Source organism: Nuphar pumila, chromosome 15, assembly GCF_984573655.1.
Source record: "Nuphar pumila chromosome 15, dmNupPumi1.hap1.1, whole genome shotgun sequence".
Taxonomy (NCBI): Eukaryota; Viridiplantae; Streptophyta; class Magnoliopsida; order Nymphaeales; family Nymphaeaceae; genus Nuphar; species Nuphar pumila.
The window spans coordinates 18,185,156-18,202,033 of NC_143263.1; positions in this window are offsets into that span (position 1 = coordinate 18,185,156).

A 16,878-nucleotide genomic window follows, 5' to 3' on the forward strand; every position below is an offset into this window, starting at 1 on the left:
ATAAGATTTTATCTCAAGCTATATAAATTATGAGCTTCATTATAGGTTTTGGAATTGTGGACTATATTTAGAGACCACTAAAGATCTTTTGTGATAATGAAGCAGCCGTATTCTTTTCAAATAACAACAAAGGCTCAACCACATGTCGATACATAGATTTAAAGTACTTTGTTGTTAAATAAAGGACTAAGAACTATCTGCTATGTATTGATACAATCAATACAAAGAAAATGACTGCGGATTTTCTTACTAAAGGAATAACACCGGAATTGTATTTCCAACATCTAAAGGAAATGAGTATGTTTGATTCCTCTTGATGTATGACAATAGATTATGGTTATATGTGATCACATTTATGAAAATGAATTAATTCTCTATAGCTTTGCATATTATTGATTTTGTATAAAGGATCTCTCATTTGGCTAGAGAGAATAACAGAATAACAATATTAAAAAGATAAATAGAATGGGTTAGAGACCAACCTATTAATAAAGGTAATCTTATCATGCTAAAGTAGTAAAAATGAATTGTATTGTAATACATGAAAATATGACATTTCATAAAAAAATGATCATCTTCATAACTCATATGATTCATTCTTGTGATACAGGATAGCATGTGAACCCACATAAAGAATCAAGTCAAGATAATGATATAAACCTCGATTTAGTACCCTTTTAGTGTCAATGGGTCAACTGGGAGAATGTCATACATTTAGGTTTGGGTCCAACCCATAATATAACTTGGTTTGACACTAATGAGGGGTTAGTGGGCAATTAGTGGGTGATTCGTGGGATTTAGCAAGGTAAAGGTTACGAGAATATGAAGGGGTTCACATTCTATACACCCCCCTCCCCCTTATTCTTCACTATAAATATCGGGCTTAGCTACATGATGAGAGCAGCAAAAAGCCTATAGCCAGTGTCTTCATAATTCCCATTTGGGTTCAAGGTCCTGCTCACCATCGACTTGAAAGCCTGGGCTCATCGTGGGTGTCGATAGGCTGATGAGAACACCGAGCACCCGCACATCATATCGACCATGGTGTCTACCGATATGTGTTGAATTAGCATTCCAGTTATAATTTTGAAGCATACACTAACACACAATTGTTCAAACAGTTGGTAAAAATGGGTCATCTGGGATTACCAACTACAAAAGCAGTAGACTACTCTTTAAGAGATGCCTTTTGAGTTTATTAAGTCAATTGTTGTCACCTACTCTGAGTTAGAAAACTTGCCTAAGCCTGCCAAGTCTTTTTTTTTTTTATGAAAGGCAAGCTGGTGTTGGAAGACCCCTATGAGTTATACAACTATACCATTTGGTTTTGAACTTGCAGTCCCAACACAAGGTGATGTGCACTATCCGCTTCTACGAGACAAGTGGAGCTAAGTCTTGTTGGCCGGCTTCATTCATATGGTGGTGATAAATCAAGATAGGCTTGCATCATTGTCTAAGATCCAAAAGTTTCACCTATGGTTAGCTCGAAAAGAGTTCCAATCAATGGGTCAACTTATTTCAAGCTATCACTCAATCTAATAGATTAAGGGCAAGTTTGGTTTAATCATATGAGATTCACTTAATAATACACTAAGTGAATTTCATTCAAACAATACTCAAAAAACAACCACCCAGCTTCAAAAGAAAAATCATAAAAAGTGAGTTGGTACATAACCCTAAAAGTGAGATTTGAAAAGTGAATCTCATGAGGTCCCGTGAGATTTTGAAAATGAATCTCTTTTGAACAATGTTTTCACTTTCCAAAAACACAACCAACTGTATGTCATTTTTTTTTTGGTTTTTACGTAACTAGGAAGCAATTGCTTGAATACTAGTCCATTGACTTAAAACTTCAGGTGCCCTTGATCGCTAGGGAGCACACCCAGCTTCAGTCTCACAGCAAAGGGGACACATACCTATGGGTTTTGAGCTCATGATATCCTCATCATATTGATGATGTTCAGGAGTCCCCTCAATTAGAAGCCTAAAAACTTTTAGCAGTACACTAAACACTAAAAGTGGTGCCATCCTGTTCGCTCGCAATTTATGGTGTGGCCCGTGATCAAGCTGGCACTGTTGTTGATTCTGACAGGTCATCATGTCGGCTTGAGCTTCTAATTGCCAATCAGCAAATACAAGGAATTATGCAAATCTATTATCTATGATGGCCCGTTTCTACCAGATGGCCGTCATATATAAATTACCCAGAAACATGATATTTTCAAAGCTATATAAATTCCCCATAAACATGATATTTCCAAAATATCACTTATTTTACAAATATTGTGTTTTCATCCTGATATTATTAGGATAGAGATACTCTTATACAGCTTGTATATGTTCTTATACTTTCTATAGAGCTCCACGTATTTTTAATATTTATATATACGAAAATTTTCCCAAGATTTTGTTGGAAAACAAAAAATTAATTCAGCACAAGATTTACTTGCTGAGATTTTCTCGACTACACTACATGTTACACTGGTTCATGTCATTCTGTATCTAGGCTCTGATTGAGAGCTGCCAGTCGGAGGTAGCTGAGGAGGGAAGCTTGAAATCCACAAATCTTGTGGATTTAATATTTTCCACCTGCACGTTTGGGAGCACTATCAAAATTCTGTCGAGCACTTACCAAATTCATTTGAAGTTGTTTGGGAGGATGTGTGGATTTCATAGTTGTCTCTTCAACATATACCAGAGAATATAATATTTTCTTTTTTTTGAAAGGTTAAGGCTCAACATGGTTTTGACTAGGTTGACCTGTGACCCATTGGTATGGACTGACTTACTCAAAATGCTTGAACTAGGTCCATGCAAATCAGCATGAACAAATTGTTTTTTTCAGCATAGCTAAACTACCCATGTCATTCACAGGAAAAGATAAATTATTTTTCTTTCAGCATAGTATCTACCCATGATCATTTCATGAACAGATATCTTTTTTTCCCCACCACATAGCGTCTACCCATCATCCTGAACTACCCGTGTCCATCACATAAAATATTTTTTGGTTCAGCGTAGCGTCATACCCATCATCCTAAATTATGTCTTCTTCACATGAAAAAATATCGCGATATTTACGGATTGCTTCTGTTTTTAATGATAGATAAATGAAACATTCTCTTGATGATCCTTATTTATCTACTCGTACCCGATATTTCCAATAAAGATTGGGTTGGTTGAACTTGAAAATTCATTATTGAATCAAATCAGTAATGATTTGCGCAATGGATAACATAATGGATCAATATATAAATATTTAAGACTAAAAAGCCTTACCCAAGGAATATCATCACTGCTTAGAATCATCCATGCCAATTTTGCTTAACATGCTCTGTTGACATTTTCAAGTCAGCGCACACCAAGGCCGCCTTCATTTTCTGGTATGCAAATAGAATCCCAATTCATCAACTCATTGAAAGCCTTGGAATTGCTGTTCCTCCAAAGAAAATTATGCATATGAGATTCCAAACTAGAAATTACCTGAGTTGGCAAGCGAAAGCTCAACATCCAGTAGATGAGAAAAGAGGCCAACATGGAATTTATAAGAGTTATCCGAGCTGCCATAGACAATAGCCGACCATTCTAGCATTCCACTTTCTGCTTGAACTTGACAACCAAAGGATCACATAAATGCTTTCTTAAAGCCCCAACAAATAGTGGAAGGCCTAAGTATTTAAGAGGCAGAGAAGCTTGGGGCCAACCCAAATACCAAAAGATAGCCTGGATCCGATCACTGGAAAGATGAAAGTAGACTTCTGTTTACTGATAAGCAATCCAGACTTAGCTTCAAACTCATGTAAAATATCAAGAAAGTGAAATAGCAAGCTTTGCTTATCATAGATAAAATAAAATAAAACATCATCTGCAAAAAAGAGTGACTGCAATGAAACTGCTCTACTGCACTCGAAATTATGACTCCATTTCTTTCTTCTAACAATAACTTCCTAGTAGATCGTTCCATGACAAGCAAGTATAAACAAGGAGAAATATGATCACCTTGTTGAAGTCCTTTGCTACTATGGAAGTGATCCCTAGGTATTCCATTAATGACAACAACAAAAGAAGAACGAACACAAAGCATAACTCTATGAATCCATCAACTGTTAAAACAAAAAATGAAGGGTCTTATTAAAAAAAGCTCTGTCAACCCTATCATATGCTTTTGCAAAATCAGACTTGAAAATGACATGTTTCTTCTTACTATGAAACAATGAAATAACTAGCTCATGAGCCAAAATGATATTATACTAATTCTTAGGCTACACAAAAGGCTTTCTTCTTATGAGGAATGATCTTTTGGAGAATTTTCCTAATACGATTAAGATTAATCGTGATTTTAGATATAACTTTATACACAAAATTGCAAAAACTTTTAGGTCTGAAAGCCGCAAGTCTAGAGGCACCTTGAAAATTTGAAATTAAAATAATATTTATAGTATTCACCCACTTGAGAATTTTACCTAAAGCAAAGAAATTTTTTATGGCTTCACAAACATCCTGAGAAACAAGTTCCCAGCAAGATTGGAAAAAGAAACCTCAACAACCATCAGGATCGGGTGCACTATCACTATCCATTTCAAAAACTGTTTGCTTAACTTCTATATCAGATAGCGGGGATTGGAGAAAATCATTCTCCAAATTAGAAACCTGCGGCTCATAAACTCCCTGTAATTCTTGAAAGCAAATTAATCTCTTGGCAATGAAAAAAATTAGAAAAATAGAATGAAGCTTCTGCCAAAATAGCCGGGATACCTTTTACTGTGCTCCCATCATCTTTTGTGATAGAGTGAATATTATTGATAAACATATTCCTTTTAAATTGGAAATGGAAGAAAGCAGAATTACGATCACTCTCATGAATCCATTTACACCAAGATTTCTGACACCAAAATGCCTCTGCAATGACCAAAATCCGATGCAACTCACCACGTAAAGCTCATTCCTTCTCATTAATTGCATCCAAATTACCTACATCCACAGCTACCTGATTAAGGTTTAGAGAGGAGCAAATATCTTATAATCGAGTGACAATGTTGCCCACAATAGTATGGTTCCATTGAGAAAGCTTCATTTTTTACTTCATCAAGCTTTTTAATTAGTACATAGGGCACCCAAAAATTTTTGTTTGCCAAGCTTCTTTTATAATATCCTAACTGAGGAATATCCAGCCATATCTTGAAAATTTTAAAAGAAGACCCATGTCTTACCTTTGATTCATCGGTCCAATGAGAATTAATAAAAACCCTATCTATTTTACTGGCTCTAAAATTATCACCTTTTTTATTATTATGCCAAGTAAACCTTACATTGTTGTCCATAACTTCAATGAGCTCACATGCATCGATCATATCATTAAACTCATGCGATCCTACCAAATTAGAAACACAAGTGCGATCTTCAACATACCTGATGGAATTCCAATCTTCGATCAACATCCATGGCAAGTCCAAGTTATGAGCTTTAATGTTGTTACAGACCACCAATTAATAGAAGGCATACTTGGATGACCAAGTTTAACCTCTAACAGAAAGGCACAGTCAATGTTAAATTGCTTCAATACCAAAGAGATTTCACGTTTGGCTCAAGACCTTCATAGAGCACGGACATTCCATTACAAAAGCTTCATCAATTCGATAGCAATGAAGAACCAATTGCTACGGAGAGTGTAGCCTCTCCTTCCTTTTCCTAGGAGTTTTTTTGTACCTGAGGAAGCATGAGACGTGAACCATCTGTAGAGATCGATCGCAAGCTTTAATATGATGATCATGTTCTGATTGTTCAGATACCTTCATAGCATTGCAACCTCCTTAAAGTGTGTTATGTTCATTTGACTATTCTGATGCAAAAACTAAATCAAAAGTCACCATATTTATTATTTCATCTGCTTTCATGCATGCAATATTATTGCATTTTTAAATACATCTCAAGTATAAATTATAAAATCCAACAACTTGTACCTAATTATATTATCTGTCATGAAAGGCTGAATATTATCCAAATTACTAGGATTACGATCAATAGCACTTGCTTGGTTTCTACCCTCTAGAAGGTGACTTAAGGAAGTGTGTGTTCTACTTGCCGAGCTCCTGTGTTTTTTGCTATCATGCAGAGGAATCTTCCTTTCATCTCTTCTGGCAGTGCCCTTCCTTCTAAGCCTTATTCATTGCCTCTTGGTCCATGTGCCCCACTATCAGTGAAGAATCATGGGCTCATGATCTGCTTTTTGTTCCACATGAAATTCGGGCTTAGTAAGTAGGGGTGGCAATCGGGTCGGGTTGGTGGGTCGGGTTGGCGGGTTGACGTGTCAGCATACCTCAACCGAACCCGACCCGTTTATTAAACGGGTCGGCTGTGGCAAACAAGAACCCGACCTGTTTAATAAACGGGTAACCCGACACGACCCGCCAACCCATTTAATAAATGGGTTGGGTCGGGTAAACGGGTTTTCAGGTTTGCGGGTCAGGTTGGCGGGTCGGGTTGGCGGGTTGACGGATCGGGTTGGCAGGTAGTCAGGTTGGCGGGTCGGGTTGACGGGTCGGGTTGGCGGGTCGGGTTGGCGGGTTGACAGACGGGTTGGCGGGTTGACCCACCCGCCTAACCCGTTTATTAAACGGGTCAGCCGGGTTGGCGGGTTGGCATACCCCCAACCCGAACCCGACCTGTTTAATAAACGGGTTACGCGGGTCGACCCGTTTATTAAACGGGTTGGCTTAAGGGTCGTGTCAGAAATTGCCACCCCTAGTAGTAAGCAATGGTGTTTTGTTTGGTGTTGTTTGACCATTACATCATGGTGTAAAGAAAGAAATTCAGGAACCTTTAAGTAGACCCAAACTGACGTTAAACTGGTGCTTAAGCACATCCTCAAAGATGTTTTTTGCATGGTTGGTAAAGTGGGGTTTCAAGTCTTTGGAGCGGCTTGGCCCCCTATTTAAATGTAACATGATGATGCTCAAAGGCATGATGGTCGAACTTTCTTCGGCCACTATGGTTGTATGAGTTCCATTTTGATGATGCAATGAAATGTTTTCGCTTTTCCCTAAAAAAAGAAAAATTAAGTGCTTTCTTTTATGGATCTTGGCCGTCGTCATCATCCAAGTAATCAACTATGTCCAGTAACTTTTTTCCTACATGATATATATATATATATATATATATATATATATATATACATTTGGTCATGACCTACAAATGTCCCATTCTTTTAAATTTTTTTGTTTTGTTTTTCATAAAACCAGCCATACAGATGATGTGATCTACATGTTTAACTCAGTGGGGATAGTCTTTCGAATCATCCCAAACACATAGGTAGGATTTTATAAGGCTTCAAAAATTGATGGCCTACATTACTTTCCCAGGTCATGTGAAAAAACATGTTCCAAACGCCAGTTTCCACTATTTTGAACATGTTGAATCCATCCATCAGGTCGGTTAATTTGGATCAAAACAACTTGCACATGGAAGATCCAAACTCATTCGTACGTAATTGCACCATTACCAATGCATTGCCCTATATATATCATCTATTCATATAATTCCCTTGCCTTTTAGACCTCCAAAATAATCAACATATACCAAATTCTTGAGATCAAAGGTGCAGTGAGCTTTTTACAGGCATGTGGTGTGAAACTCTATTTTCAATAGGCTCTGTTTGGGAACCTTGAATCGGAGGTGTGTCGTGGTTTTCCAGTACCCTCATGCTCTTTGCTGTTTGGCAGCGCAGTGGTAGTGCCAAAACACTGCATTTTTTGAAATAGAGTTGGCAGCCCTAACACCACATTTGAACACTCTTCTTTCATAAGAGGATGTTTTTGGCAACTCCAACCTAAGTGCCCCATTTTGGGCAAAAGGCTCCCAAACAGAGCATAAAGCCTTTCCTCTTCTCCTGGCTAGGCAAACTCGACCTTCTTTTTAGCTTGATGAATTGTTCTTGTGAATCATTTTCTTCATACTAATATTCTAGCTTGTAACCTGATGGTAAGGCTGTCAATGGGTCAGACCATCATGGGACTGGGGATGGTCCAGACTCGGATCCAACTATGGGGTGTTGGTACTGTCAGGTCCAATGGGACCTGCCCTAGGAAAAGCCATACCGGGTCCTATGGGGATAACATGAACCAGACCTGGACCAGACCAGTAAACAGTAATATTTTCTATGTTTGTTAATTAAAAAATTGTGGATCGAATTTGGAACTTGGGTTAGACCCTAATTTAGTATGAAATTTCATAAACCATATATACCCGGCTCCATATGCTAACCAAAATCTATGGTCTGACGTGAATAGTTAACTAATCCTCTTTCTTTATTACCAAACCTGGATCCCATTGTATCTAAGACAGGTGGGAATTCTTTTTTTTTTTTTGAAAGAGAAAAGATAATTCAATCATATTTTGATTTGGATAAACTCTAGATCCAACTTAAAATGCTGATCCAAATCCGACCCGAATCTGAAAATGATCCGATTGAATAGATCCGAATCTGATTCAAATCCACATTAGGATTTTACTTAAAAGATCTATATATACCCTAAAAAAATGTTGCATTCAGATCAGATATCCGTCCATATCCACTCCTTTTGAAGCCCTACAACCAGGTCATCACAAGGTCGGCACCGAATCCTTTGCTTAGTTAGACCAAGCCAAGCAAAGGCCTTCCACTACTGATCCAGACTCTTGGAACCAAACCAAGCCATTGCTCAGTCAATGCAAACCAAAGTCTAGGATGGTCCAGGGCTGGGAATTCGATCCTTATCCCAACATGTTAACATCTCTACCTGATGGTCCTCCTCCAATGGGTCAGGTACTTGACCCAAATCCAGTTGAATGGCATGACTCGCAACGTGAGATCGTCCATGGTGCTGTGTCTGTGTGAATCTTCTTTCAATATCACATTTCATGTTTGGTTGAGTCTCGTGAGATTTGGATATTCTCATGCAAATGAGAGAATGGATCTCATTGGTGGCATTGGCTAAACAAAGAGAAATGGACTGTCATTAATTTGTCTTTATAAATGAGAGTTGCTTTTTGATCATTTAAATTTAAATGAGAAACAAAAAGATAATATAGAGGAACACTTCTATGCAAATGAATTCATGTCTTTTAACAGGGAAAGCAACTGGAATTAAAAAAGATAACAATTAGTTTCAAGCTGAATCTTAGGGGTGTAATTAACTGGGTCAATGCGCGCGGTTTGGGTTTTGACACATTTTTTAAATGGGTCTAAAATTGGACCAGACTCATTTGGTTCAATATCAACTCATGGGTCTGGGCATGACTAATAAAGTTGAAGACCCGTATGGGTTAATGGGTTCGGAAAACAAACTCATGTTTTTAGTTGACCTAGACTTAACTCAATTAGATTTGGTTCAGTCAAGGCCTATATGTTGACTGAAATTGGACCTGCATAGGTTAATTGGTTTGGCTGTGTACATAAATGGGTCGGTTTTAATAGACCCATTTTTTTAATCAGGATATATAGATATTATCCTTAGCAGGATTATACATTAACAAAACTCTACTATAAATACTTGTAAATTGAAATGCATATAAAAATTACTATTCTAAAGCATACCAAAATTTAGAGATGAAAATAGCATCAATAAAAATAGATTTGGGTATAAATCAAGTTCAGGTTTGTGCTGGTTCAGCTATGAAATAGGTTCAAGTACGAACCAAATTCGGGTTTAGTTAGATTCAGCTCCAATTTGTATAGAACTGTTTGGGTCAAATACAAAAATAAGTTCGGTTTCAAATTGAATAGAACCATTCAGTACAAGTATAAAAATGAGTTTGGTCCAAATGGGGAGTCTATATCTTTCTTACTCAAGAATGGACCTTTTTCTGAGACACAATGAGATTCATACCCAACCTGAACCTAGGGATATATTAAGATCGGGTCGAGTCTTATTGGTTTGAGACATTGGTCCAGGTCAGGTATATCCAGCCTAGATGCACCCCTACTTAATAAGAGAGAGAACTGAAAAAAACTGGGTTCAAGCTAGTCTGGATCTGTAAAGCGTAGATTCATGTCCCATTCCTCCTGTCTTGCCATGATAAAAATGAAGAAATAAAATGAAAGGCTTTTCGGCCAATCTCAGCTAAAGCAATACTTCTTCCTGGGACTCGTCAGAGGAGCCAGGATCAGGTGCCATCACATGAGTGTGCCTATGCACCTGGCTGTCCTCCATCTGCTTTTAGGCCCCGCAACTGACAGACTGTCAGCCAGGTGAAGAGGCACACTCAAAGTGTGCCATGTGATGGCACCTGATCCTGGCTCTGTCAGAGAGAGTAAATGAGCCGAGCCTTGGCATCAAACCCAGTCTCGTATTCTTAAAACGGGCTGAGCTTGATCAGGTGACCAAACCTGGTTAAGCCCGATCAAGCTTGGTTACTCTCACATTTCATGTATATAAAGAACCTTTGTATGAAAATTAAAAATAAATAGGACCGTACTTTATTCAAGGGCTGGCAGGTTTTAATAACTGCAAACAGCTCTACCTGAGCCAAGCCTTAGTCAAGCTCGGCTTGAGCTCGAGCCAAGCTCAAGTACTCTTATTTATCATTTGAGCTGAGCTTGAAAGGACCAGGCATGCAAACTGTTCAGATTCGGATTCGGATTCAGATTTGGATGTTGGCTAATAGGTTAATCGAATGTTAAATACCATATTCGACTAATCGGATGTTGGCTAAATTTGAATTCGGATTCAGATTTGGATGGTGTAAAACTCATATCAGATCCGCTTTTTTATATGTAAACAGATTCCGGTATCTATCAAATTCATATATTTGTTGGATTCAGTGGCAAAGAATCAAAACCATATCTACATCTGTTTATAATATGATATGGTTTGGGCTTTACCAAATGCAACTAAGACTCTGTATGGGAGCTGTTGTGGACCTTGTGAAGATGTATAAATGGGCTCATTTATTACACCCCAACACCACTTACATATCCCTCTCCCCTCTCAAAAACGTGATCTCAATCCACTGAAATTCCGTGAATCCCCCGTTGACCCTCCCAACTATAGCTCCCCAACAGAGCCTAAATGGAGCGGAATTGGGTCAGATAAAATCCAATTCATTGACATCTCTAGTGTTGCAGCCTACATCTATCACAGTGACTCTCCCATCTAAATGGCATGTCATGGGTGACACGAGTTTACACGCTAGGACATGTTGGCACAACCCTGGCTTGTATATTCAATTTTAATATTGCTTATATTTTGTGTGATATTTTGATCAAAGCACATCTGTACACATTAAAATATCAACAAAAAAAATTGATAAATTAAAAAAATATGTGTACCTGTATTTTTTTTACTTTCATGTTCAGTAGTACCCATGTCTTTATAACATGCGGAGCTTGAACGACTTGCGTTTCGGCTTTGCATGTCTTCTTCTTCTTTATTGATTGGGATACACAATCCAGAGGAGAATGTCTTCTTGAATAGGAGCCTATACATGAATTTTAAATAGAGACTACTAGTTTTACTCAATAAAGAGTCTAGAGTAAGATTAGATAACTACCTTTCAAAAATTTAGATCCCCATAAACTATGAATTTATATCTAGGTAGAAAATAAGCTCCACACTCCAACAATGTTGTAGGTGTATAGAATTTTAGACTCGCTTTGATCCATGACCTGAAAATATTTTGTTGACAATACAATGGAAATTTTCAAGGGGGTTTGTGGTGGTAGCATATATAGGGATTGGGCTGTTGGGACGGTATGGACCTGTCTAGTTTTATCATTTTTTCTTTTTGTACCGACTAGGGTCTTATGCCCTTTTATCACATATATATATATATAAATATAGCCTTCTTTTGACAGTTTCAGGTGTATTGGGGATTAGGTTTTTTGAGAGCTCTACATTTGCCTCTATATTTCCTCATATCTTTCTAGTGGATTTTTGCACTTTCTTTACTCAAAGATGTAGGCCTCTGAACCATGTAAATCTTGTGACTTCTGTTTTTTTTTTCTCTCTTTATTTTGAGGTTTGTTTCGTTCTCAATGTGGTTTGCATAACAGGATGCATTTGGGTTTAGGAGATTCAGTGGAATGTTAATCAAATTCTACTGTATCCTTTGGCTGGCTTCAAGCTACAAAGAGAAATTAAGTGGATTGAGATTCTAGTTACACTGTGTTCCTTGAATCCAAACACACTTTGAAGAATATTGATTGTGGTAGCAGGGGAGCATCCTTGGGTATGGATCACCCTATCATGAGCCTTTTGCTTTATAGGGTTAGAGGCCTAATGTCTCTACTAAGGGTTTCTTTTTTGCTTTTTACTTTTATATTTTAGGCCTAGGTAAAACCCTCCCATTACTGAGTGTGCATTGACAGCTTTTGGTAGTAAAAAAATGACTACTCAAAGTTGATCCTATCTAAAAAACAAGATTTTTACTAAACAAGTTGTTTTGTTTTGACTATAACTTCTTAATTTTTGTCAAATCGAAAAGCTAAGATCCTTTAGTTTAATTGATTATTTGAACAAAAATCTTAAAGATATCATTTTGGTGGCTAAAAATGAAGTTGAAGTTAGCATTACATTTGGTCAAAATTGGAGTGTCTACCCTTAGTTTCCCTAGAAAAAGTGAAGTTTCGTATAAATGGTGAGTTTCAGTAGAATGGTGTTTTAGCATAAGGTAAAATCGTCAAAAATACCCCAAAATTCTGGAAAAACTGGGTGGTGGGTAAGCGATAACTATTGCGACATTCTATTGCTATTATGTGGAATAGCATTATTCTAAGGGTAGTATTATCAGTTTTGATAAAAATAAAGAGAGCACTGTGATTTCTTGCTAGTGCATGCACATTCACGCATGTGCTTGACTTGCACACAAGTTTACAAGAAAGAGAAAATTGACTGACTTGATACAAGTTGTTTCCAAAAAATGTTCGTGTGTTTTAAGAGTTTGAATTCATTAGGCATGCTATGTTTCAATGTCGGGATCATCAAGTGCAATCACATTGCACAAATTCAATATGCCCTTATCATCATCCATCTTCCACTACAAGAAAAATGCTAATTAGCGACGAAAATTTGCGATAGATTTTTTCCGTCACAAATTTGCGATGAATTAGCGAACAAATACTATTTGTCGCTAACATTTGAAATATTTACAAAATTAGCGATGAAAATATTTTCGTCGCTAATTAACGATGGATTAACGACAACGTTTTTTCGTCACCCAAACACTACAAAAAATGATAATTAGCGATGGAATTAGCGAGAGAATTTTTCCGTCGCTAATTAGCGATAGATTAACGACAATGTTTTTTCATCGCCCAAACACTATAAAAAATGATAATTAGCGACGGAATTAGCGAGAGAATTTTTTCGTCCCTAATCCGTCGCTAATTAGCGACGGATTAGGGACGAAAAAATTCTCTCGCTAATTCCGTCGCTAATTTTCGATTTAAAACCGTCTCGCCTGAGGCACAAAATTTTCCCTCCCCCCGTTCGAAAATTTTCTTCCCTCTGTTTTTCCACCACAGAATATTAAACCAATTCAGAGAGATTTTCAATAAATGGGTGAAGTGCCATCAATTCAGGCCGACCAACGTCTTCTCGTCTTCTCGCCTGGAAGGCCGTCTTGGTTTTAGATTATCAGAAAAAACGGTGGGAGGAAGAAAAAGAGAAGGGACTCACCGGAGAACCTATTCCGGCCGGGATCCGGTCAACGGCCTCCGTCCCTCGCAATGACGGCCTCTCCATATCCGACGTGAACTCCACCGTTCTTGAGAATGCGAGCTTCTCCGCGATCGTCCGATTTGAGCTTCTCCGGCAAGAAGACCGCTTCGAGATTGACGGTGCACCTCAGGGATTCCTTCAGAGACAGCCAGATTGCGTGCATCGTTTCCTTCTCCCTCTCCTCCCGGCCAACCCTAGTTCTCATCCAAACAGGAACTTGTCCCTCTTGTTCTTCCTTCGCGTGCTTCCTCGACGGGAAATCGAGAACTCGTACGCCCTGCCCGCAGACTGGGAAACGTAAAGAAGAGCAGAGAACTCACCCCAGTTCGATTTAAACCATCCTCACCTTCTCCCGCCGTGAATGACTCACTGCGGAAGAGCGTCCCGACGTCGGAATTCGTCGGTGAAAAAAAAAATTGCTCTCTGCCGGAGAACGCGCCGGCAGCGAGCAAATTTTTTTAAATTTTTTTTTCAAATTTAACGACGGATTAGCGACAGATATTATCCATCGCTAATTTAAAATAGTGAAGGACTCGCGATGGATAATATCTGTCACAAATTAGCGAAAGATAAGTTCTGACACTACTTAGTGTCGAAAAATTCATGATGAAAGTTATCCGTCGCTAATCCGTCGCTAAACAGTTTAGCGACGGATTAACGCCGAATTTAGGTCGTCGCTAATTCACAGGTTTCTTGTAGTGTTCTTTTGACCCCCACTTTGACAGGTTGTACAACAGAAGATGGAGGGTGATCAGGCACATTGCACCTGATCTTACCCGAGAGGAGGTCCAGCTATCGGACCGATCATGCGTCCAGTCATTGTGACGGGAGGAAGGAAAGGGTGGGATGCGTGCCATCCATTCATTGGGGCAGAATACTTTTTCGGATGATCGGATTGGCTCTCTTTCCAACAAGGTTTTTTTGATATATCAAAGCCCACAACTGTCAAAAACAGGTAGCCTAGGTTCTCAAATTTGAACGGGCAAACAAAAAATGAAAAGTTGATATTCATTGACACCAATTACCAAGTTTGGACGAAAATCATTATTTTTGGCAGAACCTGATCCTGTTTGTGTTTGGCAAGTCAACTTAATCTATGGTTGAATAGGCCAAGCCTATCTTTCCAAAGGCTCTTTGATTCTACATGGAGCATTCAAGCACCCAACTGTGGATGAAATCATCTTGTTATAATGCAAAGTGAAGAATTGACTTCCCCAAATCCCTCCAACTTTTTTAAAGTCAAATCTTCTACCTCAATGTGCACTATGTTTGCATCTGTTTGGGCTTCCTGAATCGACTGTAGTTGAACATGAGAGCAATCCACTGATGCTTCAATGTTAAGTCACCATGACTTCCAAATGGAGCCTTCAAACACGCAAAGAATCTGAACCACGCCTCAGATTTAAAGTCTTGCCATTACGAAAGATTAAGCTAAAAGTCTGCTGAAGAAACTGTCTAATTGACGTGGGACTCTAGAGCCAAGTGGTCACTTTGACAGCGCCCTTACACGAAAGGATTCTAAAATCTTTTAAGGTTAGGGAAAAAAAAAAAGAAGGAAATTGTACACACGTAGTTTTTCTTACTAGAATAAAAGCAAATATGTTACAAAGGGAGGGTTTCCATAGAAAATGTAATAGGTTGGGATACTAAAAATAATCTATAAACTTTATAAAATTTAAATATTATAAAAAATATTATCAATTTAAGTATGACATGATTACAATTAAGTATAAAATTTTATTATTTTATTTTATAAAAAAACACTCACATTTTTATTTATTTAGTTCACATGACATGTCAATTTAAATATACAAATAAAATCTTCATGACTCGATCAATATTCAAAATTAATACATGAGATCATAAATACTTAATTAAAATATTTAATCAATTATAAATAATCTATACTTATAATCAACAATCATGAACATGATTTTAGTATAAGATTAAAAATAAGATCAAACTTATTTATATAAGTAACTCTATCTGTCAAAATAAAAACTGTTTGATCGTCATGCAATTTCAGACATTGAAAAAGGAGGAATTTACTTATACCTAAAAAGATACAATTTAGAGAACTGAATAAGTTTTTCAATGCATCAAAAATGGCAAACAAACTGACCATGTGAAGTGATACCCTGGTTATGATCAGGCCTAAATATAAAAAGAAAACGTTGACCAGTAACCCTAGCTAGGGACCCAATTAAGCTTTTGACCAAGCCTTAACCCATGTGAACAATGGTTAATTCTGCAACGTTGTTCCGACTCACAGTAAGTCATTGATGGATCTAAAATGAACAGCAACCTGAAAAGATCGGGTGCAATTTGATTGCACATTAAGCATGCACCTCCCTTTGACACGGGGGACAGGGCCTGTCAGCTGTGGGCCCAAGGCGTGACAGAGGGCAATCAGGTGCTTGATTACCAAATTTTGTGCCATGTGATTTGCACTCGATCTAGACTCAGCTGAACACAACCATCATCAATAGATTCGCCAAATGTCAAAGAGATGCTATCATGACTACAACTTTTACTGACCACTAACAATAATAACATGCCACGCACCTTGATTGGTAATGCCAATTTTACCATTTGCAACCTTTTTTTTTATTAAAAAACACTAAAAAAACGGATCACCCTTTTCTTGAGTCTCATTTTTTTGTCATTTTCATTTTAATGTTTCTTTCTTTCTTATTTATTTAAGAGAATTTTATACTGTTTTCTAGGGAGTCTTTGGAAAATGACATGAGTAGCGTAGAGTTCTGTTGAATCCAAACCAGGATTACCGGAAGCGTGCTTCGAAAGCACAAAACGAAAGTGCGGGAAACATTCATTTTTTTGGAAAGCATGCTTTTTTTTTAATGAGGAACGCGTCTCCTTTTAATGGGAGACGCACTTTCCTTTAATGGGAAGCGCGCTTCCCATCACGCTTCCCCACTCTTTTTTTGTTTTTTCAATTTTTTTATATTTTTTATTTTTATTTTTTTCGCTTCCCTCTCGCTTTCGAGACGCTTCCTAGGTCGCTTCCGATACACTTCTCGAATCGGTCCTAAGTGGTTCAAACGCTTCTTAAAATTTTGAAAGTGCCTCGCTTCCCGCTCCCGCTTCCTCAATTGACAACCATGATCCAAACTGTATTGAATGTAAAAAAGTGCCGTACATGTTGGGTTGATCAACATTGACC